Source organism: Sus scrofa, chromosome 7 (assembly GCF_000003025.6).
Source record: "Sus scrofa isolate TJ Tabasco breed Duroc chromosome 7, Sscrofa11.1, whole genome shotgun sequence".
Taxonomy (NCBI): domain Eukaryota; kingdom Metazoa; phylum Chordata; class Mammalia; order Artiodactyla; family Suidae; genus Sus; species Sus scrofa.
This window is the reverse complement of record NC_010449.5, coordinates 67,436,931-67,462,425: the sequence shown is the minus strand read 5'-3', so window position 1 is coordinate 67,462,425 and position 25,495 is coordinate 67,436,931. Positions and strand designations below refer to the sequence as shown.

Sequence of the window (25,495 nt, the reverse complement as noted above, 5' to 3'; positions counted from 1 at the left end):
GTGCTGCCGAAGCGAGCACGATTCAGCCTCTGTCCACAGGCTATATAAGGCACGGCGATATCTCTGCTATCACACTTACGGTGACCAAGCTGCGCCTCTTCCCGGCGACCGCGGGACATTTAGAGATATTTGACGTCGCGGACCCACTCACGAAGCTCGCACGTTTGGTGCCACGATCGCTAGACCGCGGCGATCTGTCGGCTTCACATGTCTGTGGGCCATGCAAATGAGCGCCCGAGGCACCTTGGGTAAAGGGCCGCGTCCGGGGCTCTAGGTGCGGGCGGTGGGTCCTCCTGCTGAGGCGCTCGGTCCGCGGAGCATGCTGGGTGCGGCGAGCGCGGCTGACGGCTCTGGGCTCTGCGCCCTCGAGGATCGGGCGAGCGAGCGGAGCGCGAGCTGTCTGTCGGCGAGGCGGCAGCGGTATAAAGCGGGCCGCCTCACTCACTTCGTTTCTCACTTAAACTTCCTTTGATGAGAATTTGGGGGAAAAAAAAGTAATCACCCAGCCATTACACATCTAGAAAAGTTAAGGTAATTCTTGAATATTCCATAATATGCACTCTGTGGGTTCTGTAAGGCTCTGTAAGGTTTGCGGAGGGAGGAACTGCATACAGCCAAGTAAGTAAAGCAAGAGAGGCTTCTGAAACGTATGGGCTGAGCTCAGGATGGCCTCAGCAGCGACCGTGAGGCTTTCGGCTTATAAAGGCCTGGTGGCAGGAAGAAGGGGCGGGGATGTGGCAAAGGACTTTATTTCAGACTTGACTTAGTTGAAGTCAAATGAGTGAATGCAACCATTCTGTCAAGGACAGGGATTGACGTTAGCAGGAAATAAGTCATCCCTGGTCAGCCGCTTTTCTTTCGTTCTTGTCCAGTGTTGCTCAATCGCAAGAGTCACATCTGCCAACACCCTAGGAACCTATCACGTTCAAATTTCCTTGATTGTTTGAAAGATGCCTTTTATTGTTGGTTTGTTATAGAGATCTAGACTGGTTTGTGTCTTCACTGCTATGAGGCTCTTAGAAAGCCACTTAATGGAGGTCTCTAAACCCCACCTCCCTCACAGTCAAGGTTCTGTCTTTCCACATTGTATTTGGTTGCTGAGCCTCTTAAGTCTCAATTCCCTTAACGCCTCCCTCCCCACCCTCTTTCTCTTTATGCTATTGATTTATTGGGGAAACCAGATATTTGCACCGGGGAACGTCACGATTCTTGCTTTTGGCTCATTTATGACTGATGATCTCGTTTCTCTATCCACCATGTTTCTTGAAAATTTATAGTTAAATGTAAAGTATAATTAGACCCTTCTCAATTTTTTTTATTTTTGGTTAAGGCGTATACTTTCTATGGCATCTCAATGCAGGTAATATCTGGCTGAACCAGTGGGTTCAGGCGAGGTCAGCAGCCTGACCCCTCCATTATAAAGTTTCCCTGTACATCTTTCACTTAGTGATTTTAGAATATACTGATGGATCTTTTGGCCAGGTAGAGGGTCTGGGTCTCTGTTTGTTGGTTTGTTTTTAACCCTTGGATCATGGAGCTTTAAGGATGTAAACCCAAGGCCCTTGGTGTCCAAGTTCTGTACCCCAAGGAAGAAAATTGAGAGAGAAACACCAGAAAAAGAAATGAAGGAAGACTGTCTGATTTCCTTTGAGTTTCTGGATCATTCAATCCTTTCCATAGTTTAGTTACATGAGCTAACAAATTCCCTTTCTTAGGCTAGATTGGAGCCCAGTTTCTGTGTCCTCACTAGTATGAGGCTGTTATGGAGCCACTTAATTGGTCTCTAGGCCTCACCTCCCTCACTCATTAGGCTCTCCTTTAGCTATACTTTTTTTTTTTTTTTTTTTAATGTATAATCAGTTGGATAAGAAAAATAGCTCCACCCACCCTCATCACTATTGAATTCAGCCTGTTTCTTTTCTGGATATTTTCTGAAAGGCTGTACATTTATTGAAACCCTTATCCAGGAGGACAATTGCCAGAAGTATTTAACATTTTGGATTTCCTTATTCTGTTCTCTCCTTTCTGTTACACGGTTGTTTTTTTTTTTGTTTTTTTTCTTTCTCCCGAGTCTCTATGTTCCCTTAGATTTTTCTTCCTGTTTCTTTTTTCCTGGTCCTGGCTCCCTGAGTACATTTACCCAGTTCACCTTATACCTTTGTAATTACTCTCATGTTTTCACTCCACACATTTGCAGCATTGAAACACTGTTGGCTTCTGCCAAACTAGAAAATATTTAAGGTCTCATATTTAGATTTTGATGAAACCAATTCTTGCTCTTATCAACAGTTAAGTGAGATTAAGTCTCCAATCACTTTTTTAGGGGGCGATGTACTTTAACACATTTTTTGCAAGTTGTATAGCAAAGTTTTGAGGTTGGTGGCTTTTTAGATAATCTTTTGTATCTTAAGATTTCAGGAGTCTCAGTAGGCATTTTTAACAACTTGACTTTAGGAAAGTTTGATTTAAAGGATTTTTCTCGGCTAATTGATTTTTTAACAACAAAAAACTGAGTTTTAGAGTTTTTTGGTTTTGCTTTTGTTTTTTTAATTTCACCGTCACACCTGTGGCATATGGAAATTCCCTGGTTCAAGCCACAGCTGCAGCAATACTGAATCCTTTAACCCACTGTTCCAGCTGGGGGATCAAACTGGCACCTCCTCAGTGATCTGAGCTGCTGCAGTCAGATTCTTAACTCACTGTGTCACAGAAGGAACTCTGAGTTTTAGTTTTATGTTCTGGAATGTTTGGACTCTATTACCAATAAATGTCATAATAATTGTAACTACTTTCATTACCAGTGGAATAAAACAATCACCTGTGTTTTCATAGTGCTATCTAAAACTATGGTGCCTCTTACAATCAGTGACGTTTTAGACCAAAAAAGGTGGAAAATCCCATTTCTCAGAAAAGGAAACTTAGGCTAAGTGTGTAGTGATTTCCCCAGGCAGTAGTGGTACCGGTCCTATCATCTTCTGAGACCAAATTCATTTCTCTTTCCACTGTACCACTTAGAGTATTACTAGGTCATACACTTTGCAGTACCTTAGAAAAGAATAAAGATTTCAAGCCTGTCACTTTACAACCACATTTCTTGAGTTCTGCTCATTTTACTGCAACAAAAGGATAGCACACACTGATAGTGGAAAATCTACTGTGTTCTTATTCTTTTTATTCACAGAAAGGGAACAAAGTGCTATGACACAACTGGAACAAGCAAAACCCACAAGTTATTTCCTAAATATTTAGGCATTTTGCTCTAATTAAAAAGAAACTCAACCCAAATCCTCATATCCTCTTGAGCAGGATATGAGTCAGAACCACAGTATCAATGACCACCTTTACATGGTGTGAAGTTGGTGAACTTCAGCTGGCAAATAGAAGTTATCAACCTGGACTGCAGTTTGTAATTACCATGAGAGCTTTTTAAAATATCAGTGCCAAGGAGTTCCTGTAGTGATGTAGTGGAAACAAATCAGATTAGGGACTGTGAGGTTGCTGGTTCGATCCCTGGCCTCGCTCAGCAGGTTAAGGATCCTTTGTTGCCCAGAGCTGTGGTGTAAGTCATAGACATGGCTGGGCTCTGGTGCAGGCCAATGGCTACAGCTCCCATTAGACCTCTAGCCTGGGGACCTCCATATGCCACGGGTGTTGCCCTAAAAAGACAAAAGACAATAAATAAAAATATCAGTGCCAGAGCTGTCCCCTGAAGGTTCTAATTTAATTGTTCTCCATTTCTGTCTCTCTCTACTGAAGAAGCTCATCTGAGTTCCCCACCAGCTTCCTTCCTTTGCTGTTCCCTTGCTTTTATGACAATCCCCCTTCCTTCATGTTGCACCCCTTGACTCTACAGGACACCTCTTAACTGTCCCACCTAGGAAGAACTCCAGTGATCTTTCATAATTTACCAGGTCTGTGTTTTATTTCTTCAGGGTTTCTGACTAATCCCACAAACCAAAACATGCTAGAGCAGTGTTTTCCGAACTTGCCTAGGGATAGATTCCCAGAGGACTGGCATGTGCCAAGGCATTCAAAGGATGGTTTGGCATATCTCCCAGGTGACATGTTTGTATTTTAAATGGTACTTTTAGTGAAATGAGAAAGTCACTATGGCAAAGCTGATGTGAGATATTTTTGCGCATTGAGCCCTGTCACAGCAACCAGTTCCTTTGATTTGTAGCAGATAACCTCATGTTCTCATGTTTTATTTTACTAGGAGGGGGTGCTGACGGGGTAGTGGGTGGGGGGATGGAAAGTGAGACTTAGAGATGAGTTTCCTTAACTTCTTGCCCTTACTATAGATTTACTTACATTCACATACATCCCTGTTTCCTTTCTTCTGTTTTCATGGAAGAGGTATCTCTTGTCTGGGAAAAACTCAGGTGGACAACTGCATTATCTAGATTCTAGACCATCCCCCTGAGGGTTTATCTGATCCCAAATCTATGGAAACTATCTTAAAACTCTGTAAATTGTGCATAACTGATAGCAACACAAAATAATTCTTGTTTATAGTATAAAACCTATCCCTATCTCAATTGACTTCTATCACTGTATTTTGCCTCCATTTGCAGGTTCATTTCAGCATTCTTTTACTCCATATAAATTTGTGATTTTTGATTTCTCCTTTGAGCTGTTTACAATATCGATCTTGTTTCTTCATTGATAAATATATCCAACAAAATCTTTAAGACATGTTCATTTTATATCTGTAAGAAAGGCATGGTTTTTACCTTTTCTTTTCTTTTTTTTTTTTAAATGTCTTAACATTTTGGAAGTGTTTTACTGAGATGCCCCCAATGAATTCACCTAACAATAGGTATAATTTTCACTAGACAAGTGCAGCTCATGGGTTGCTTAAAGTCAAGACATCTTTTTCTTGGCTCTTAAAATGACGACAACTTTGTTGGGACTCTCTGTTTTTCTAATTTTAATATTGTTCTCTACTAATTTTTGATTTGTCTTTGTTTTGTTTACAGCAGTGCCGTTGCCCACTCTTGGTAGCAGTGGTTGGAAATTTGCTTTATGTCTGACCACCTGGGGAGCTCTGTGAATGGATTAATGATTTGTAGAGATCTTGTCTCTTGGGTGAAAGACAACAGAGAAACTAATTTGTTAATCTTCTTATTTGTTTATTTGGGCTCAAATCAATTAAGAATGTTGTATTCCACCAAGAGAGAGAATAGCTCTTTGATATCTGAACCAGTTAATTTCTTGTGCTTCTGTGTTTACTCTTGACTCATGACTGAAATTTTAGAATTGAAGTTGTAAACTCTGTGTCTCTTTGTCTATATGTCAGAAAGATCTTTATGTCTCGTATGAATATGTAATGTTTTCCTGAATCCAGATGGTATTGATAAATTAGATTATAAGATTTCCCAAGTTAAAGAAGCCCTGTTCTGATTGTCTTATAGGTACTTATATAAATATAATATTCTTGTAATTCTCAGAAAATAAGGAAATGGAACTTTTAAGATTTAAAGTATGCTAGATTTAAAAAGTATTTTAAAAGAGACCAGCTCAGAAATATTTTACGAATTCAAGGTCACATAATTTAGGTAAATCCTTTGCAAAATAGACTTATTTTTTGGTAAGATCCTGAGGCAGTGCATCAGGATGGGCTTCAGAACACAAGTGATCAGACATTTCTTTAACAGAAAGAAGATCAGGCTCCTCTCCTGACAGCAGAGCCTGAAGAAGCAGGATGAGAGCAGATGCAGGTGTGCTTTCAGAGGTGTGTGGAGTGGGAGGGTATGGGAGGAATTTAAGCCTGATGGATTCTCTTTTTAAGAATGTAGGAGATGAGGGAGCCTGCTAAGAAAGAAGGAGATGATTTGGGAATAAGGTTTGGGGAGGGTAGCAAAGGCATAGGAAAATATTTCCAAAAATGGAGGCGCCATAACACTGTTGATACCTGGAAGTGATTTTTGTGGAACATAGGCAAAGTTGTTTTTAAAATTTTTATGGTTATGACTTTATTTTAATGCAAACTTTTTTCATTGTAATAGCTTTTTTTTTTTGGTGGTGGCGGCGGGGGGGGGGAGTTCCTGTCGTGACTCAGTGGTTAACAAATCTGACTAGGAACCATGAGGTTGCAGGTTCTATCCCTGACCTTGATCAGTGGGTTAAGGATCTGGCATTGCCATGAGCTGTGGTGTAGGTCACAGACGCGGCTTGGATCCTGCGTTGCTGTGGCTGTGGTGTAGGCTGGCGGCTACAGCTCCGATTCGACTCCTAGCCTGGGAACCTCCATATGCCGCAGGAGCGGCCCAAGAAATAGCAAAAAGACAAAAAAAATATATGTAGTTATTTTTTTTAAGTGTAATAGGAAAAAACAATTAGCATATCAGACCTAGTATTTTATGGATATTACTTATAAAGGAAAAGTACTATTTAAAAATTAAGTTAATTTGTAGAAAAGGGTTAGCTCAGGTGCTGCTTTGATATGGCCAAAATCACAAAGGTAGTGCTCAGAAATTTGGGGGAATTCCTGATGTGACGCAGTGGGTTAAAGATCTTTGTTGTCGCAGCTGTGGTATAGGTCACAGCTACAGCTCACATTCTATCCCTGTCCCGGAATTTTCATATGCTGCAGGTGTGGCCAAAAAAATATAGATTGGGGAAACTTTAATTTAAATAAGATATCCAATAGGGCACTTGGGAAAAGAGGAGCATTGTGGGTGAAAAACTAGTGAGTGTGCTGAGACCCCAGCCACCTGAAAACACAACTTTTAACAGTGTCTCAGGCCATAATTCTTCATTGAGAAGCCACCATACTTTTGTGGGGGATGTTGCCAGTAACTGGTGAAAAAATAGGATTTGCTAGAATCAGGATAAGCAGCATAAACTGGAGAGTAAAACAGTCTATTCTTTTTTTTACAACACAAATTTATAATCTACAATTCTGGAGGTCATCAGAAGTCTGATGTTGCTCTCACTGGACTAAAATCAAGGTATTGGCATGGCTGATTTCTGGAAATTCTAGGGGAGTATCTTTTTTTCACCTTTTCAACCTCTAGAGATCACCTGCATTTCGTGGCCCGTGGCCCCTTCAATCTTCCAAGCCAGCAATGCCATCTGAGTCCTTCTGCTGCCATCTCTCTGAGTCTTTCCTGCCTCCTTCTTCCCCTATTCCATTCTTAATTCAGCAACACCTGCACGTCTTGTTGGGCTTACTACATGTGAGAGGGGAGGTGTCGACATAATAATTAAAATAGAGCATAACACAGTTGTAAAGGTATGAACTCTACTATGGAAACAGGTTAAGATTGCTATCTGGGAGAGCTGGAGAAGATTCTTTTGAGGAGACATTTCACCAGGTGGGCAAGGTTGATGAGAAGCCAAGGGAAGTTATGTGATAAAAGCTTTGAGGTGTGGAAGGGCATGGCGAGTAGAAGGTGTGTGAGATAATCCAAAAGGCCTTCCTAATTCAGATGAACTCTTACTAGCCTTGATGGGTGAATGCTCTTCTAGTTACTAGAGCACTGTGTTTTTATTCAAATTGTAATACATCTCTTTTAAACTGTGATGAGGGATAAGGCAGGAAGCTCTTATCATTGCTCAGTTTATTTGGAACTCAGTCTAGGCTGTAGATATGGGTCCCAGAATAGAGAACAGAACTTTCCATAAGAGCAGCCAAGTACCAACATGTGGTTGCCTATGTGGAATATTCTAGGGCATGTCCCAGAAAATCAGAGGCCACTGATTAATTAGGAAGGGAAATGAGCAGTTTTGCAGAGGGGCTGCCTCAATGAGGACCATTCACATATTCATTCATTAAATATCTGTGTCTAGTCTCCTGAATGTAGGAAATTCATTTAGTGGTTGACCTAATCCTTTAGTTTCTAGATCTAATGACTCTCAAAACTCATCAGTGGAAGGTGATGATTGTTTTTGTTGACCTGTACAGCCTCCCCCACCTTCTGCACCAGGGGTAGATGGTCAAAGAACCATAATATTTACATCATCAAAAAATTAAGAGCTACAATGAAATGATTCCCAAATTCTTGCTTCCTCAAAAGAATTGCCTTCTCAGAAGGGAAGTGTATGTGAGAGAGTTGTCATTATGATGAAGAGAACATCGAAAGAAATCAAGGGCAAGAGAAAAATTCTTCCAACTTTATTGAATGGAGACCTCCTGAGACTAAAAACAGTACCCATGATGTGGATTTCTCCACTTCCTGTTTTTCAAGAAGTAAGACCAAGACTGCACCTTTTGATCCTGGTGGAATGTGTCAGGAGACTGGTTCAGAATGGAGAGTCTTTTATTTTTTTCCTATTTCTTTTTTTTTTTTTTTTTTTTTTTTTTAGGGCCACACTTTACAGAGTTTTAAGATAGTTTCCATAGATTTGGGATCAGATAACCCTGAGGGGGGGTGGTCTAGAATCTATACAATGCAGTTGTCCTTCTGGGCACAAGTTTTTCCCAGACAAGAGACCTAGGTAGCTTAAATCTTGGATTGGTATTAGATTGGTTATTTAATGGAAATCATTGAATACCTAGATCATTTATTATAAGTAAGACTGAATACTAATATATTAGTTATTAAGCATAATTTAAATTTTGTACATCCTAACTTTTTACTTTTATGTACTACCAAGACTATTTTTGGCTCATGTTAATGAATATGTTCATTTCTACCATTTTGAGGAGTTGTGTATGGAATATTAGAGACTGTAGAAAGTTGATTTATGTAAATTCATGAGCTCTGCTAGTCTGATAAATGCTGGCATCTGACAATTCATGTTATCCACCCCTCCAGTTTTCTATGGAAAACAGAAGTTATTTCAGTTAAAAGTTATAATTATTATAAATGGTTGCGACTACACTGAGAAGCAATAGTTTCAGAGAATTATAACTGTGTATGCGCTTCTGTGTTTTGAGAAAAGGACCAGTTTTGTCCTAAAGCAGAGGTATGAAGTTTTTCATAATAGTACCTTACTTTTCTTTTAATCTCTCTGGTATCTATAATGAGGTCTCTCTTTCATTCCTGATGTTGATCATTTGTGTTTTCTCTTATTTTCTTGATCTGTCTGGCTAGAATTTTATCAATTTTATTGTATTTTACCAAAAGCTTTGACCAGTTTTGGTTTCATTTTTTTCCCCAATTGCCTCTTTATTATATGTTGTTAATGTCTATGCTTTATTTCCTTCCTTCTATGTACCTTAGCTTTAATTTACTCTTTGTTCTCTTGTTTCTTGTTGTGTATAGGGGAAATTTGGTTTATTAATTTTAGACCTTTCTTCTTTTCTAAGAAGCATTTAAATTTGCCTCTATGCAATTTTAGCTGTTGTAGCTGTACTTCACAAATTATATTTTCATTTAGTTCAAAATACTTACTTTCCCTTTTATCTTTTTTTTTTTTTGGTGACATGGATTATTTAGTGACAGAAAAAACACTTACTTACTTGTAGTTTCCAAATATTTGAGGGATTTTCTAGGTATATTTTTATTCTTTTTCTAATTTATCTCTCTTGAGGTGTGATAACAGTTATTTTAAATTTATAGAGATTTATTTTACAGCTCAGGATATGCTATGCCTAGTGAATGTCCCATGTGTACAGAAAAAGAATATGCAGTTGTTGGCTGGAGTGTTCTAAAAAATGTTAATTGTGCAAGTTAGTTGATAATGTTCAAATCGTGTACATCCTTACTGATTTTTTGTGCTTTTTCCATCACTTATTGAGAGAAGACTGTTGAAATCTCTAGCTATAATTATGGAGTTCTCTATTTGTCCTCTCAGTTCCAACAGTTTTTGTTTCATATGTTTTGAAGCAGATGTTGTTCGGAGTTCCCTTTGTGGCCCAGTAGTTAACGAACCTGACTAGGATCCATGAGGATGTGGGCTCAATCCCTGGCTTTGCTCAGCGGGTTAAAGATCTAGCACTGACATGAGCTGTGGTGTAGGTTGCACAGATGTGGCTCGAATCCAACGTTGCTATGGCCATGGTGTAAGCCAGCAGCTGTAGCTCCAATTCAGCCCCTAGCCTGGGAACTTCCATATGCTACGGATTTGGCCCTAAAAAGCAAAAAAAAAAAAAAAAAAAAAGTTGTTGTTAGATATATATACATTTAGGATTTCTGTGTCCTCTTGAGGAATTGATCTTGGCATCACTATGAAATATCCTTTAACTATCACAGCTATTTCAATTAAGAAAATGGATTTTTGATGATCTATAGAAACATTTAAAATAGAAGCACAATTTGGGTTTTGTGGAAGTCAAATCCCCGTATTCTGCTTCAGTTTTTGCCATGGCAGCTGTGTCCATCACACAATTTATTTGTTTGTTTTTTGTTTTCTCCCACTAGAATAAAATGTCCAAAGAATAAAACCTCATCTATTTTGTTCACTGCTGTATCCCAACAACCTGTCACAAAGTCTAACCTCAGTGAATACTTTCTGAATGAATTAATGTATAAAAAAGCTACAACAGCTATAAGAAAATATTTCCGTCACTCTATCCCATTTACTCCATGGCCTCAGCTCACAAAGGGCCTATTTCAGAAATAACTCCTACATTTTAGTATGCTCTCAGTGCTGCCCTTCAGTACAAGTAGTATCACAAAACTGTGTTGCTTTGGGCTCTCAGGGAGACATTGATGAGATAATTCTATGATTGATTGATTGCTTGATTGATTTTTTTTTTTCCCCTTTGTATCTCAGCCACCTTTGCAGTAGTTGTGATTTAGTCCTGAACTATTCCAGAATGGTGAGTCTGAATGACAGACACTCAGACCCTAGACCCATATTATGTGTCCCCCCATTCATTCCTTCAAGAGGCCATTAAGGCCCTCATGAAAAATGTACTTTTGGGCCAGCCTCCCTCCTTCTAGGGATGTGGCTCTCCATGTACCCTTAGATTGTAGTGTGAGTAGGAATTTGGTTCTTTTTTGCCACGTCTTCTACCTACACCAGAGCTCACGGCAACGCTGGATCCTTAACCTACAGAGTGAGACTGGGGATCGAGCCTGCATTCTCATGGATCCAGTTGGGATCCAGTTAATGCTGCTGAGCCATGAAGGGAACTCTTGGAGTTTGATTCTTATACTAAGACTCCAGCTTATAAAGTATTTACATTTCCCATCTCCTTATCCAAACTGTGGTTTTGCTTCTTCCACTAACTTTGTTCATTCACATAGCTGGTTTTTGTTTTCCCAGGAAATTTAGTCTTCAAGGTCACCAGATAAACTGAGACTACCCCCACTGTAATATTTGGTAGTATGAACGGCAAATAAAACATTTATTAATCAAATATTCCTCTCAGCTTTACTTCTTTTTAAAAATTGACCTATAGTTAATTTACAATGTTGTGTTAGTTTCAGGTGTACAGCACAGTGGTTCAATTATATATATTCTTTTTCAGATTCTTTTCATGTATATGTTATTATAAAATATTAGAGTTCCTGGTGGCCTGTCAGGTTAAGGATCTGGCATTGTCACTGTTGTGGCTTGGATTCAGTCCCTGGCCAGGGAACTTCGGTATGCCCTGGGTGTGACCAAAAAAATTATTGAGTATAGTTTCCTATGCTATATAGTAAGTTCATATTGGTTATCTATTTGCAGATTTACTTCTCAAGTTTTGTTTTTTTTTTAATTTTTAAATGAATTATGTGTTTCATGGATCATAGAAAGATCCCTGGTCTGGTGTTCAGAGTTCAAATCCCAGCTCGATCCCTTGGACATACATCTTCCTCTGAAAGGGGAAAATAATAATGCCTACTCTCCTTGTCTCTGAAGGTTGAGAGAAGAATCTATGAGAAATTCTTGGGAAAGTGCCTTTTGCATTGAAAAGCTCTGCAGGTGTGTAAATTGCTGTTGTTGCCATGAGAGGCTTTTCAACTTTAAGGTTGGCAGTGATTGAATATTTTTGCTCATTAATTCAAGAAGAGCATCTGAGTATTTGCATCAAAGGCCTTCACTACATCCTGAAGAGCACCTGCCTAAAACTCTTAAACTGGGAGGAATACAACCCAGTAGGGATTGCCTGTTACCTTGGAAACTAGGACCATTTAAAAACACTGGAAAGGAAATAATGTAACTGAGAGGAAAAGCACACTTGGGGCTAATCACCTTTTTTTTCTTATACCAAAGCTTAAAATATTAGACACCTGTTTAAACATTCTCTAATCTTTTTTTTTTTTTTAAATCCCAGATCTATGTAAATTTGAATTGTTGTTGTTAAATACGTGGTGAAATTTAGAAAGATAAGATCTGTAGTCACTGTGGGGAAGTTAAGATTAAAAGTCTTGCTGGAGTTGGGTCTATATTTTACATATCTTATCTCTGGTAGATACAAAGTAGCTTGTATTTACTTTGTGCCTACTATTCCTTTATTGGTTTTTCTGTTGTCTAGGAGGCCATTAGCAGGCTCAAACTATAAACTTGATAAGTTGTAGGGGTTTCTCAATGAAATTATCTAGGACTTTATAGAGGAAAGAAAAATGATCCCAGCACCCAACAGCTTTCTCCAGAAACTCCCTCATTCTTGTGATAACGTCTAAATCTGGTTCTTGCCAAGCTCATAAACTCCTTTCTGTATCCTTGATTGGCCACTCTTTGTCTATGACCCATAGTCGTTGAAATTCCCACCTCTACCCCAAGCTTTAGTGCTTAGATGCTGCTTTCCTCTTCAGTAACTTTGGGGAAGCTCAGCCACTTGGAGTTTGGTCTGCAGTGTGCATATCATATCTCTGGTTCAGTGGGGGACACACTCCATGGAGCTCAATACTTTCCTTCTGTAAATTCATTTAATCCAGATTCCTGGGATTGTGATGCAGTAGCCCTGGAATCTGCATTTTAATAGGGACCCAGGGAATTCTGATGCAGGGCTCTAAGGGCTACTCTTTGAGAATCTCTGGGTTCTCCAAATGCTGCCCTGATTTTTATCTTAAATTTAATGAGCTTAAAATTAACCTCCACAAATACATAGAGATTTCTCTTCTCTGTCATTTTGTCTGGAAAAAAGTTTTGTAAATGTAATCAGTGTAATCTTTATTCTTCCATCTTCCCCTCTTTCCTCCTCTCTCCTTCTCTTGCCTCCCCCCAACCCTTTACCTAGTGGTTCACTGTCTGGTAGGCTCCTTCTCCCTGGTCTTCATTCTAGTTACATTTCATTCTTATGGCCACTCCTCTAAACCACCACCCTCACCAACTCATGCTTGGACTCTTGAAGCCTTCTAGCTTCTCTCTTTCTGCTCTTAATCCTTCCTTCATGTTTTCACCATGTTACTCACTTACTCAAGAATAAGTAGTGATTCTCTGTTTCCCATGTCAGAACTGAATTTCTTTCCCTAGTACTTTATGTTTTTCAACCAGTTACACTCCTCATTACTCCAAAATTATGTATTTTAGGTGCCTTAGTCCAGTATTTAGACACAATTTCTTTACTTTTGCCTTTGAGTATATAGTCTTAAATTATATTCATTACAAACTTTCATGGACATAGAACTTATTTGTTAAAGGAGAATTTTGATATACTGACTACATTATTATAAATTCCTTCCCATAGGCAAGGGCTAGAGAAGAAACCAAGTGGACTGATGGACTGATTGGATGAAAATGTTATATTCCTCTATTTATCACAGAGTTAAATTACACTGTGGAAATTTCCTTAGATTAAGTTGAATTTCTCTTGTGTACTGAACTTTGAACTTTTGAAAGGTGTAGAGTACCTATTTTAATGGGCTTTTTCCCAAAGCTCTTTACCCAAGACTTTTTTTTTCTTGGTTATGCCCACAACATATAGATTCATTCCTAAGTATTTTATTCTTTTTGATGTGATTATAAATGGGATTGTTTCCATGATTTCTCTCTCTGATCTTTCATTGTTAGTATATAGAGATGCAAGAGATTTCTATGTGTTAATTTTGTATCCAACAATTTACCAAATTCATTGATGAGCGCTATCATTTTTCTGAGAGCATCTTTAGGATTTTCTGTGTATAGAATCATGTCATCTGCAAACAGTGACAATTTTCCTTCTTCTTTCCCAATTTGGATTCCTTTTATTTATTTTTTTCTTCTCTGATTGCCATGGCTAGGACTTTCAAAACTATGTTGAATAAAAGTGGCAAGAGTGGACACCCTTGTCTTATTCCTCATCTTAGCGGAATTCTTTCAATTTGTCACCATTGAGAATGATGTAATCTGTAGGTTTGTCATATATGGCCTTTATTATGTTGAGGTAGGTTTCCTCTATGCCCACTTTCTGGAGGGTTTTTATCAGAAATGGGCATTGGATTTTGTCAAACCTTTTTTGCAACTATTGAGGTGATCATATGGTTTTTATTCTCCAATTTGTTAATGTGGTGTATCGCACTTATTTGCAGATACTGAAAAATCCTTGCATCCCTGGAATAAATCCCACTTGATCAGGGTGTATGATCCTTTTAATATATTGTTGGATTTGGTTTGCTAATATTTTGCTGAGGATTTTTATATCTATGTTCATTGTGATATTGGCCTATAATTTTCCTTTTTTGTGATATCTATGTCTGGTTTTGGTATTAGGGTGATGGTGACCTCACAGAATGAGATTGGGAGTGTTTCTTCCTCTGCAATTTTTTGAAATAGTTTCAGAAGAATAGCTGATAACTCTTCTGTAAATGTTTGATAGAATTTGCCTGCGAAGCTCTCTGGTCCTGGACTTTTGGTTTTTAGAAGTTTTAAAATCACAGTTTCAATTTCAGTACTTGTGGTTAGTCTGTTCATATTTTATTTCTTCCTGGTTCAGTCTTGGAAAGTTGTACCTTTGTAAGAATTTGTCCATTTCTTCTAGGCTATCCATTTTATTGGTGTATAGTTACTTAGTAGTCTCTTATGATCCTTTGTATTTCTGTGGTGTCAGTTGTAACTTCTCTTTTTTCATTTCTAATTTTATTGATTTTAGCCTTCTCCTTTTTTTTCTTAATGAATATCACTAAAGGTTTGTCAATTTTGTTGATCTATTCAAAGAACCCGCTTTTGGTTTCATTGATCTTCTCTATTGTTTTCTTCATTTCTATCACATATTTTTATATTGTCGTCAAGGGTTTTATTTAAACTTAAAAAAACTTATACAAAATAGTTATTATTTTTATGGTTAAGGAATAAATATACTATTATCTTATTCTATATTCATTCTTCATTTTTTTTTGTTTGTTTTTTTCAGTGAGAGTCTCTAGCTGGTAAGCTCCCTTAGTCTATCAAAACTGAATAGCTGGATATAGAAAGGTAGGTAATTATTTTCTCTCAGTAAGTAGAGGATGTTACACCATTTTATCTTAGCATTGGTTGTTCCTGATGATACATCTGTTGTCAGCCTAATTGTCATTTCCTTCATAGGACTCTGTCTTTTTTCTCTAGTAACTTTTATCATGTTCTGTAGTTTGATCACACACTATAGTTGTGGATTTATTTTTATTTATTCACCTTAGCTCTCAGAGTAAATTTTCCAACTGTGGACTCTTATATTTCTTTGATTCTTGAAAAGTATAAACCACTAACCCTTTGAATATTGCTTCTCTTCCATTAACTCTTAGCTTTTATAGAAATGGTTAGAAGTTTTTTTGTTTTGTTTTGTTTTTTGGCTGCACCCAAGACACGTGGAAGTTCCTGGGACAGGGATCAAACCTGCACCATGGCAGTGGCCCAAGCCATTGCATCAACAGTGAGGGATCCTTAACACACTGAGCCACAAGGGAATTCCTGACTAGATGTATTTTGAAGCTTCTCAGTGTATTCTCCTTGTCTCTTAATTGCTCTTTCATATCTTTTATCTCTTTCTCAGTGGTTTGTTCTCAGTGTAATTTTTAAGTTTTCTAATTCTCTTTTGAATATGCACAGACTAGACATGATCTTATCTGTTAAGCTTTTCAATTTCTGTGTTTTTCATCTGTCATATTTTTCATCCTCCTCCTTTAATTTCATTTGTGCCTGTTTTTGTTTCAGTTTTTATTTATTTATTTATTTATTATTTATTTATTTATTTATTTTGTCTTTTTGCCTTTTCTAGGGCTGCTCCCATGGCATATGCAGGTTCCCAGGCTAGGGGTCTAATCCGAGCTGTAGCCACCGGCCTATGCCAGAGCCACAGCAACGTGGGAGCCAAGCCTCGTCTGTGACCTACACCACAGCTCATGGCAATGTCGGATCCTTAACCCGCTGAGCAAGGGCAGGGATCAAACCCGCAACCTCGTGGTTCCTAGTCGGATTCGTTAACCATTGCACCACGACGGGAACTCCTTGTTTCAGTTTTTAAATGAATGTTATTCTTTTCTCTATCTCTTAGGATCCTGAAAATATACAAATTCTTTTTAGATTATTCTCTTATTTTCATTGGCATTTGCAATGTTGATTAACTTTTGTGGTTGTCTTTCTTTCTCCTTCCTTCCTTCCTCCCTCTCTTTCTTTCTCTCTCTCCCTTTCCTTTCCTTTCCTTTCCTTTCCTTTCCTTTCCTTTCCTTCATTTCTTTCCCTGCAGCTGTGGCATATGGGAATTCTCAGGCCAGGATTTGAATACAAGCCACAGCTGGATCCTTTAATCCACTGAACCTGGCCAGTAAATAACCTGCATCTCCGCAGAGACCAGAGCTGCTGCAGTTGGATTCTTAACCCACTGTACCACAGTGGGAACTCTTGGTTATCTTTCTTTGTTGAGACTCTCACCTTCTCTGTCCCTTTCTTTTCACATATCTCTCCCTGAGCGATTGTCTCTACCCCCACCCCCTGGGAGGCAGGGGAACCAGGTACTCTGTGGGTGGTGGGGATGCTGTCCTAGGTGCTACTAAATAGCTTACAGGTTCAGTCCCTACATTTGTGCTCAGCCTTGCTCAGGTCTTCACTCAGGTAAGCTCAATGTCGGGACTGGGTTGGTTTCTCCTGTCTCCCTAGGTCAGCAGCTTCACAGGAGGCTTACCCTCAGGCAGTAACTGCAATAGCTCTCCTGTCATGGGTAGCTGGGGAACACTGGGCCCACCCTGGTTTCCCACATGAACTTAGCTCAGGGCACCTGCCATATGTGGAGCATCTCTAGTCACCATGAATCCTTAAGGGCTGAAATCAGTAGGGTCTAAGGAGATAATTTTCTTGCTTTAGAGTTTTTTTTTTTTTTTTTTTTTTTTTTTGCCTGTACTTGCAGTGTATGGAAGTTCCTGGGCCAGGGATCAAATCTGAGCTGCAGCTGCAACCTGTGCCATAGCTGCGGGAATGCTGGGTCCTTAACCCACTTCACTGGGCTGGGAATCAAACCTGTGCCACCTCAGAGACAATGCTGGATCCTCAACCCACTGCACCACAGCGGGAACTCCTGAGCCCACCTTTTTAATGACCTTCTTTTTATAATTAAGCTGTTACTTTTATGTTTGGAGAACTGGTGAGAAGGATATGGTCCCATTCCTCTTCTTTTAGGAACCAGTCGATCTGGATTTGAGATCTTTCCCCCACTGCTTTTTATTCCTTCATTGGTGATAATATTGCTTGGCCCATTTTTTGTACCTCATATCACTGTTGGATCTCCAAATGCACAAGCATGAACTCTGACAATTTTCCTCAGAGACAGACGGTGGTGTGTGACCCTGATGCAGGGAGTGGGCTGGGTCTCAGTGGCTATGTCAGAGTGAGGTTAGGACATGTCTGGCTTGAATATGAGTCCTGGCAGGGCCCCCATGTTCTTGCCACCCTTGTTTTTCTTAACACCTTTGCCCTCAGCAGGGCTGGCACAGACTGATGCCCCAACACACAAAGGGATGTGAGAATGCTGCTTTTTGTTTGGGCTGACCCAGACATGACACCTGCCATCTTTTCTGACACTCTGCCTTGAACCTAATTATCTTTAACCCCTGAGATATGAAATGGGGGCAGCTCTGTTTGGCTATTGGTTATGCACAGTTCCTGAGCACAAATTATGCCCATGTTTCAACCAAGCTGTACCTCGAAAGGGCTGTATCTACTCACTTATCTGAAGATGCCAGTTTGACTGTGGCGGCCATACATGAGTGCATCTGTAGCCTCTCTCTAGGTTCCTTGTTGTCACCTCAGATAAGATGGTCAGGCTGTAAAGTCCTTGTCTGTCACTCTTACAGACAGAGTATTGCTGAACCCCATCTTGAGGATGCTTTCCTCCTTGGGATGGTGAAGGGAAGGTTAGGGCCTGGCACCAAGTTGTTGTGGCACCTGGCTGCTGGAAGAAGCTCCAAGCCTGGGGCTGTCATTCTTATTTCAGTATAGAGCTGGAAGGTGAGGTACCAGCCCCTTTTATTTGGGTTACACCTCATTTTCTCCAACTAGCAATATACTCAAACTGCCAATTGGCCAGAGCAGTTTCCAGCCTTGGTTCCCTCCAGGGGCCAGCTTTTTGTGCACAGTGCCACTGACACCTTGGGCCTGGATCTACTTCCTGCCTCCCCTTGCACTGCCCACTTCTCCCGCCCTGGTTGTGCAGTACTTTCTGTCCATAAAGCTATTAGAAATTGGCCTCAGCAAAGTAATTACTGGAAACCTGGCCACTGGTACAAGGAAAGTCATGGTAAACATCACCCTGCAGTGCTGCTGAGATACTCACTATTAAGTAATATTATAGCCAACTCCTTTTCAAGGGACCCTTCTGCACCAGTGCCTAAGATAGCATAGAATTGTGTGGTTCTATGAATGCAGTGCCTTAGACCACTTGGCCATCTTGACTTGTTTGGTTTACAGAACCGAAAACATGCTTCCTTTAGCTTATTTTTGTTTGTTTGTTTGCTTTTTTTGACTGGTCTTCAGCATTCTTGCTACTTTTTTATGACTGCCAGAACTTGCTAGAGAATTCCTTCAGGAAGGTTTAAGAGATGACAGAAGGAAGGAGAGGTTCATGTATAATAGGAGGAAAAGCAATAACTAAACTACAGAGGAAGCTAGAGAAAAACACCAAGGAAAAGAGACCAGGGAATAACTTCAATCCATGAGTTTCATGTTGTGGTTGGTAGATTTGGGTTGGGATTCTCTTTCACAAGAAGGTCTTATGCCAGCCACTGTCCCCAAACCCAGTTACTAGGTACAAGGGGATGTGAATCAGGGACCATGAGGAATCTGTCTTACAGTCTAGGTGCAGGGGTGTAGGAGTCAGCCCAGCAAAGCCAAGGTTTAGAATTATGGAAGCTTTTGATGAATTTTCTCTTGTAGGAAGCATTTTATTCAGCTAGGCAGAGTTTACCAATGTAGGGGCCAGGAGGGCAGCATTGATATTTGGAGCAGGACAGTTCTTCCTTTATATGGGACACTGTTGTCAACTGGGCACTGAGAGCATCTAAAAGTCTATAGATACCATCCATGATTGGCTGTGAAGAAAATAACAACCATGGACCCTTGAACACAGCAGAGCAGTGGTAGATACAATTCCTAGAGAATTAAATGAGCGTGGGTTCCAACACCATGGGATTTATCACATTATTTGCAAAACAGAATCTCAGGTGGCTATTTCCACTTAGACTAGGGAAATCAAAGTAGTGACACAAATGTCATAGGTGTCATAAGAGATGTAGGAATTACACATAAGAAACTAGGGAACAGAGAATGTGTTCTTCTTTTTTTTTTCTTTTTTCACAGCTGTCTCTATAGCAAGTCAGGGAATGTTGGTACCTTTCTAGGCAGGTATAATGAAATCACATTCCTTGGCAGGGAGGAGCAAGGGGTTGAGATTGTTGTAGTGATGTTGAATTCACTAAACATACACTGGCTCAGGAGAGACATGAAAGGCTGAGCAATTGACTTCTTAGTGGTGGACCTGAGAAATTTGTAACAAACTTGGTTATTCAAATTCTGTGCTCTAGCTAGAGACAGATGGACCCTTTGTTCTGAGATGTTTTGCTCTGCTCAGAGAGCTCATGGCCAAGGCACAGCCAGGTACTCTGAGCAGAGATAGTTCGTTTACCAGAAATCACCCAGATGAAGTTATATAATCCAGAGCTTCTCATTCAGGGAAAGATGGGGGCAGTAAGCGAGTGTAGAGATCCCAGGGCCTTCTGTTAGAAGTGTTAGAATATAATTAGTAGGATGTGGGAGTAGAAGATGGAGCCGAACATTTGATGCTCCTCACATGGGGCTGATGGGAAAAAGAAATTCTCCTTGACCAAATGGTCAAGTCATGGATTCATAGAGCTTGAGTGATGGGTGGAGCTTAAGAAAACAAGCCCCTCATTATGCAGATGCGAAACTGAGGCCCCGGGAGATTTGTCCAAGGCCACACAGGTGGGAATGAATAGAATGGGATTCCAATTCGTGTCTTCAGACTCTAACTTTACATCCTGTTATGTACAGTTTATTTTTTAAGGTTCCTAATTCTGTCTGATATGGGCAAATGAGTCTCTTGTTTCTTTTTATGAAGGCAGAGACTATAGATCTGCTATTATTTCCTTATTAATAATAATCACAGAAGCTCATAACAAGTTTACACACCAGATAATAAACTCCCACTCGTGGTCTGAGAGAAAGATTGAAAAATTTTACAGAAAAATATCAGAATCCCAAACTCATTAATGAATCCAATTCTTACTAACATCCCTTTTTCCTCCTACTTCTTTTTATTTTTATGATGGTTTGGGGCTTCCTGGAGTGAATGATGATTTATTTTGAACAAAGTAGAATTTGTTCTTGAATCCTGCTGGTGTAAATGCTAAGCTAAATAAATGGAAATAGATAGAAGTCGCAGGAATAAATCAGACTCCTTGCTTAAAAAGCAAGCACATAATTTAGCCCTTTCCTTTTGATAGGTAAGGAAAAACTGTGGGGCTTAAGTCATCTCCTTGCGCATATGTAGGACCTCACTCAAGCTTTTTGCTCATTTGTCCATTTGTAGCAATCCTGGATTTTCATCCTCCCTTGCTTCCTCCTTTCCTTTGCTTTTTCTTGGGAGGGATCTTTGGAAAGTCAGAAAAAAAAAAAAATAGAGATTTTGTCCGCACAAAAATATGTCAAAGTCATGCTATGAAGATGGTGAATGCAGCAAGGAAAGATATTAGAAGTGGTATTCCTCTGAGACTCAAAGGACTTAAAATAATCAGGACTCTCAGATAAGCTGATTCACACTCCCTCCCTCTCCCCCCAGGAATAGAGTCAGGAGTCATGAGGGAAAAGCAGGGGTGAAGGGAATAGTGAAAACAAGGGCGGAAAGATAAAATGGGAGACCAGCAAGAAAAGAGCCTCACAAGTCCACCACAGACAGGCTCAGCAAGGACTGAGGAGTGATTTGATGGAAAAGATAAAGTGTCCCATGCATATTTGTGATTTTCTCATCAATGGAAAACATTCATTTGGGGGATAGACTGTATACCTAAGGTAAAAGATAATTTGCTGTCTACACTTATACTCTTTTGCAAGTGAAAACGGGCCATTACTGATTATGTGGATACAATAGGTGTAACCTGCGACTATCAGGTAAATATGGATTTATAATTATAGACTGTACCTCTACCCCTTCCAGACCTCATGGACATAACCAAGAGATTAGACTTTCACTCCTTCAAAGCACAGTCATTAAGCATTGACGTATCCAGTGTTGCTCTTGGCATTGAGGATACAAAGCTGAGCTCTTCTGTTTCTGTAACTGATGAGTTACTCTTTCTGTACCCAAGACTTCCATGACACCAAAGATGAAGGCAAAACCTTCACAGTCCAGTTAACTAGTTATGATGCTTCTTAGTGGGGTTTGTGTATATCGCTCCCACCTGGTCTCCCCAGCACGGTGGTGGCTGAACACCCTGAAGCGTGATGAGTCACAGTGGTGTGATTTTGTTCTGCCTCTGCCCTGCATATGCTGGTTTTAATCAAATGAACACTTATTCCTGTAGCGAATCTTATTACGCCCTTTGCCCTTTCCCATTCCATCTGTTACATGTCTCATTCTCTGTCCTCCAAATGGAATGAGCTGTGTTTTTTCTCAGACTTTTTTTTTTTTTTCTTTCTGGGTTTGATGTCTTTCAGAAATAGGCCTGAAGCCAAGAATTACAATCAAGTTGAAGTGGGTCTGACTGAGGATTTTCAGTATCCTGAGTTCCTTTTTCTAATGCTCCACTTCTCTTATCAGCAAAGCCTCCAGTTTTGATGGCTTTTAATGCAGGGTACTGGGGAGCTCTTTGGTCGGTTTCACAGATCTTCCTGTTAGGACTGCAATTACTGTCTCCCCGGGGGGGTAAAATACCCTTGGGGCACACAGTTATGGTGGCATCCACTTGGATCAGAAGGGCTGTATCGCAGCCATGCTGCAGAGCCCAGGTATCTGCTGGTGGATGGATCATAATCTTGTCTCAGTGGGCTTTTCTAATCCTTTTCATCTCTTTGGCTATTTACTATCTTCCTGACTGAATCATTCATACACATCAAAACCAACTCAGCTTGAAAATAGGCCTCCAGGCCTCTGTCCTGGGAATAGCAAAAGAATATAGACAAATCTTCCCCAAGGAGTGAATTTCTGTTTATTTTAGTTTCTCTCATTGGCAGGTATGATAAGGTTTTACTCTGGAGGAATGAAAAATATTTAAAAGGCGTTGGTGGTATGACAAGTTCCAAATTTGGTTCTCTTTCAGCAAGCATAACCCCATATACCTGGGCTGTGACTCTTTTGTATTATTTATTTTTTTGTCTGTGTCAGTTTCCCCCATTTTTAAGGTCCTGTGAGGCTTCTTGTCTCTCATCTTTTAACCCCTTCTTCACTCTTCCTCCCCTACCCTAGTGCTTAATCCACTGTTTTCCACAGAGAAGGTCATTGATAAATGTTTCCAAACTCAATAAATATTTTTGGCTTGTGAATCAGTAATCTCCTTATTTGATACTTCCTCCACACTGAAAGACTTACTGATAGGTTCTTAGAGGGAATTCACCCCTGTTAATGTCCTTTGAGTAATAAAGCCAGGCCAGAGGAATGGAAAATATGAAGGTCACTGTCTTTGCATTTCTATGGGGAAGGTTTTGCTACCCCAGACACAGAATCTTCAGGTCCCTAGGGATGCACATAAAACATGAGATTGATGCTGCATCCAGTTTTTTGACTCCCCTGCTTGCTACTGTTGCTGTCTGACATATATTCAAACTCACTTTGCAGTAGATGGAAGGAAAGGTTTTTTAGACCTAGGACAGGAACTAAACTAAGGCTCAGGACCTGCCTTAAAAAGAGCATTCAGAATCCTTGGTTGCTTCCCAAACCAAATTAGGCTAGTATATACCCCACCTTGAACTAGGCGGGAATCAATCCAGCCTGGAAAACCAAGGGGAATAAGACATAGCACAAATGGCCACTTGGTTCTCTGCATTCTTTTCCTAATTACTGAATGTTTCAACGCAGCTGTAGCATGCTCCCTCTCTTATTTGACACTTTCATGTTGCCTCGCTCTATTAATAGTCACTGAGCTTCTGGTCAGCCAAGGATAATTATGCTTCATTACCACCTCTGGGTAAAACTCTGGTTGCCAGAAATTCTCTTTGCATTGTGTTTGAGAACAGTCCAAATTTCTGCATCACTGAGGGGGGTGGGCGTGGGTCAGGACTGGCCATCATGAATAAATAATGGAAGTTTAAGGCACTAGGAGGCTTCACATGAATTTCCAAGTAGAGGAGTATGGAAAATTTACTGTAGTAATTTTCTCTGTTGCAAACTAGACCCCCTCTTGTTTAGGGCTGGGTGGTGGGAAACCTGAGATACTATCTCACATTTATGTAGTGACCGCTGTGAATTTAGAAGGCAGAGGATTCATCCAGGGTCAACCATGTGTGGACAATGCAGTGCATGGCCTGCACAAAGCCTGCCTCCAATCAGTCAGGAGGAAGGGGTGACTCTTGGGTTATTTGCCCAGAGGGGATGGCTTTTTGCAGTTCTAATAATTCTAAGCCTTCTAGTCATCTACCTACTAAGAAGACGAAAACTATCATTAAGATTGTGTCTCCATCATCAAATCACATTTCTAACTCAGCAGGGACATAGAAAATAGTCCTTTGATTCTAGATAGGTGTCCTTTGCCTAGCTCCATCACTTTGCTTTGTGTGTACTCAGGGGCAATCCAGAAATGCCGTCTATTAAATGTCTTCAGGAGAGCTCTTCTCTCTACCACATTTCCTGAGCCCCAGTATTTTAAACTTAAAAATTCTGTGCAGCATTGGTGTGTGATGCAACATCACACCTAACTACTGAATGATGCATTTCGGGCTCCTGGGAATCCCTGGTGATTGATTCCAATTGGAGTGCCATAAGCAACAGCTGAAAAAGCCAACAAAAACTTAGAGCTTTCTAATATAGGCATAAATAGGCAATTTGTTCTTCTTTGAAGTATAGAGATCGGGAGAAGTTATGTGGGCCCTGAATTGGTAGAGAAGGGGGTGAAATATTCTGGTAAAAGTGAATATAGGTGGAGTTCCCGTTGTGGCACAGCAGAAACAAATCCAACTGGAACCATGAAGTTGTGGGTTTGATACCTGGCCTCGGTCAGTGGGTTGGGGATCTGGTGTTGCTGTGAGCTGTTGTGCGGGTCACAGACACAGCTTGGATCCCTCGTTGCTGTGGCTGTGGTATGGGCCAGCAGCTGTAGCTCCTATTGGACCTCTGGCCTGGGAGCCTCCATATGCCACAGTGCAGTCCTCAAAAGACAAAAGAGAAAAAACAAAGCGAATATAAGCACAAGCCACTTGTGTCAGGAACAGATTGTTTCTTAGCATGGCTTGGACTTAAGTTTGAAGAAAGTGAACTGCATTTCAGGAACTTGAACTTTTAAATTCAGGGTTAAGAGAAATTATGAGATTTCAGGTTCCCTAGGCATGGATTATATCTTACTTATTAAGTGTCTCTTTCAGCTGCAGTATGTTAACCCTTGGCGGGCACTCAATAAATGTTCATTAATTGGACTGAGTTTTCTGAAGATAAGGAGGAAATTGGTGGAAAGCTTTCGATTTGGGTATTTTTCAGTCCCCTTCCTCTGTACAATCCATGATTATAGGAAGGCCAAGAAGTAAGAGAACAGCAGATTTGAAGGTCTGAAGGAGATTCTCTGGGTCTGGAACATGAAGTGTGAAGGAATTCTGGTGAAAGATGAGGCTGGAGAGGTATATGGATTTTTAGCAAAGGGTGTGTGATGCTTAGATACACATGTTGGAAAAGATCACTGGAGGCAACATAAAGAATGGATTAGAGGAGCTCAAGTAGGAGAACCATTGGGGGATTTATTTCAACTTTGGGAAATAATGATTTTTGCGTAGATTGGCTAGTGGTAGTGAGAGTGGAGAAAAGTAGATGGATTCAAGAGAGAGTAATGGTGGTGCTTGACTCTGATTGGATGTGAGGAACCTTAGGTGTAAAAAAAAGGAGCAAAGACCTGCTGACTCCCAGGTCTCTGATGATAGAAAATGGTGCCATTAGCAGGACAGAGAACAAAGAGAAATGGGTGTGAGGAGGTGGTAGAGAAAGATGTTGAGTTCAGTTTTCTACATGTTGAGTTTGTGGAGCTTGTGGGAACATCACAGAGGTGTTGGCAGTTTCACAATTGGGTCTGACATTCTG

At 40.2% G+C, this 25,495-nt stretch overlaps 1 protein-coding gene across 10 annotated transcripts in view; it reads left to right on the top strand.

The window, feature by feature from the left end:
• Positions 279-25,495, top strand: part of AKAP6 (A-kinase anchoring protein 6) — a 548,607-nt gene continuing 523,390 nt past the window's right edge. For 3 of the 10 annotated variants that reach the window (XM_021099873.1, XM_021099863.1, XM_021099871.1), the window contains exons 1-2: positions 325-531; positions 15,152-15,213. The gene's annotated coding sequence lies outside the window, so the exon portion shown is untranslated. Of the gene's footprint in view, positions 532-15,151; positions 15,214-25,495 lie in introns of all 10 variants that reach the window. The other 7 variants (XM_021099872.1, XM_021099862.1, XM_021099861.1 and 4 more) reach the window with 5 other exon arrangements.